Source organism: Sinocyclocheilus anshuiensis, unplaced genomic scaffold (genome assembly GCF_001515605.1).
Source record: "Sinocyclocheilus anshuiensis isolate Anshui unplaced genomic scaffold, SAMN03320099.WGS_v1.1 scaffold465, whole genome shotgun sequence".
In the NCBI taxonomy this organism is placed as follows: Eukaryota; Metazoa; Chordata; class Actinopteri; order Cypriniformes; family Cyprinidae; genus Sinocyclocheilus; species Sinocyclocheilus anshuiensis.
The window spans coordinates 1,040,451-1,043,615 of NW_015539898.1; positions in this window are offsets into that span (position 1 = coordinate 1,040,451).

Below are 3,165 nucleotides of genomic sequence, written 5' to 3' on the forward strand. Positions count from 1 at the left end.
TGTATTATGCAATGTTTAGAGGTGCTGCACCTTCTTTTGTTCCATTTCTTAGCACTAGATCTGAGAGCTTTTTATAGTAACCTGAAATAACCTTCAAAGTGTTTGCTGCTAAAATTATTAATTACACTTGTGATGACTTAAAGGGGTCATATGATGCAATTATATTTTTGAGTCGTGACCTAATGGTTAGAGAGTCTATCTTGTAACCCAAAGGTCGCAGGTTTGAGTCTCGCTACTGGCAGGTATTGTAGTTAACATTAAATTGAATAACCCCCGTAAAGGGATAATTCACCCAGAAACAAAAAGGCTGTCATCATTTATTCACTCTCATGTTGTTCCTGATTTATTTCTTCTGTGAAGCACAAGATGGTATTTTGGGAAGAAATAAAGAAATAAATAATATTGCATAATAAAATTCAATGGGGTCCAATGTTGTTTCCGCAGAAGAAAATTGTGTCACAATTGTGTTCCACAGAAGAAAGTACGCAGGCGTGAAACCCTATTAGAGTGATTAAGTAAGTTTCAAGTTCAAGTTTCAAATTTATAATTATTTTGGGTGAACTATTCTTTTAAGGTATGATGCAGTCACTAATTTCTGCATTTACATTATATGATACTCAAAATACAAAATGCTAATGACATTTTATGTCTTCATGAACACATGGCCAATTTAGCTCAGCTATGTAATATGAATTCGTAATGTCTTGGTTTTAAGGCATGACGCCAGAGGTCCCAATTAACGTAAGCCCAAAGTTTTCACTGTCAGACATAATTAGTATTTTGCTACTGTTTGGTAGTACAGCCAGCTTCTGTGCAACAAGCCACGTGGCAGATATTTCCAAGACTACAGTATGAAAGCATGGTCTAGATGAAAATCTCTGCAGTATTACTGCAAACTTACACCTAACACAGTAACCCGGCCACATAATCCTGATGGTTTCTGATTAAAATAACAAAATAAAACATTCAGTTTGTTTTCGTTGTTTAAAAAACTGAGAGAGGGATTATGCAATCATTCCAACAAGATGTGATTAGAATTTTGTATTGTAAGGGTTTCCGAGAAATGTCTCTCTCTCTAGAACAGTATAAAAAGGCCCTCCCCCTTCACAACTCGGGGTGGGCTGTAAAAACCGACCTTGATTGAGTTTGATCATTATGTCCAACAACAGGATAGCACAACATGTTCAATGGAGTTAATTATCTGTGCTGGATTTTTTCCCCTCCTCCCTCGTTCTCTTAATTAGGGGTGCTGGTCCAAGCTGCAGCAGTGACGTTACTGTACATCCCCATTTTTACCTTGTCGACGGTTGCATCATACAAAAAGAGTCACTGTGCTGGTTAACGGAAATGTGTAACGGATCTGAATTTACACGAGTAGTGCATGTTGTGGGTGGGATATGCAGCCTACTTGTGTCTAAAGTAATTATCTCACACTGTAAGTGGCCTGCGCCTGTTGCAAACATGAATCAAAACAGGAGTAGCCTACAATCAGAGATTTAGCTGTAGTGCTTTCACTTTTAAACAACTGAAAAATATTAAAACATACGATCTAGACCCTTTTCCTTTTTTCATCTTTTGTTAAAACATCTAAATCAAACATTAAATCTAGATCGTCTTTTACAACAACAGAATCATTTTAATCTCATGGAAAAATACTGTAGTTTCAAGGTAAACAAAAAACTTCTTTAAGAAGCAGGCTTTTATTACACAAAGCATTTGTATTGAATGGAATAGAAAATAAATTCCTTTGGAATCTTCCGTCTCAGAATAGAATTCAGAATAGCATACTAAAAAATAAAAAAAAATAGTTTTAAAATATAAATCAAAGTTATAAACAAAGATTACTAGAGTATGTTTTACAAGAAAATACTTTTTTTCAGTTTTTATGCTTCAAAATTTCATGTTTAATTCATTGTTACCATTTCTTTCTTTGTAATTTATGAAATTTACTACCACTTTCTGAACAAAAAATTGTTTTAAAGTAAATCCTACACCATTTTTCATTGTAGCATGCTACTCCCACTATTTATGCCATATCTAAGTAAGAGCAGCATGCTGTATGATATTTTACTGAATATGAATTATAGTAAAAAAAAACAAAAGCCTGCATACAATATCCTTTGAGAAAAGAAATATTCAAAATGTTTTAATCATAAAAATTGAAAAGTGCTCAGTGCACACCAAACAGGGCACAAAAAAGGTGCAAAGACTAAACATGTTTGATATCATATCATAATCAGTGTTACAGATTACGCATCATTTCTCATTTATAGATCATTTACTGCACTATTTCTACATTTTTTTTTCACCTTTATTTTTTTCTCATCAAAAATATACATTCACAATAAAAAAATAATCCTCAAAAATATTAAATGTATACATACACAAATTTACTAAAGACTTTTTTAAAAGAAAAATACCATATCATTTTAAATATGTATTTCAAAGTACATAAAGAAACATTAAAAGTCCCCTCATACTTAAAAAAGGCTGAATATGAATTCTCATAATTCCTGGTGAGGTTGTTAAGGATATGAATATTTCAGTCACCAGCTGTGCGGAGGTACACAGTGGCCCCTTTAACTTTCCCCCAAAGGCTGTCCGGAGATCCTCACTGCTGTGCTACATGCGTGATATGGACGCAGCTGTACTGACGCACCTGGGACCAGTACAGCAGGGCACAGTGGTTGGGGATATGCCTCTGCCTTTAAGATCTCGCTCCCCATAGCCACAGCACTGTGTGACATTCACACTCAATATTAAACTGGTCTTTGAAGTCATTGAATTGTTAGGGATTTGTCGTTATTGTATATCCTTGCTATGCGGCCACATGCCGGATATAAGACTTGTCTATTATTTCCTTTATGAATAGAGCAATACGTTGCACACATGCTGTCGCCCCTTCTATAGTCAGTCTAAAACATGCACACATACAGAGTTAGATGCTGCTTACCTCTCCAATAGCTTACAGGCTTAAAGGGGTCATATGATGTTGCTAAAAAAACATTATTTTGTGTATTTGGTGTAATGAAATGTTTATGCGGTTTAAGGTTCAAAAAACACATTATTTTCCACATACTGTACATTATTGTTTCTTCTCTATGCCCCGCCTTTCTGAAACGCGTCGATTTTTACAAAGCTCATCGGTCTGAAAAAGCGAGGTGT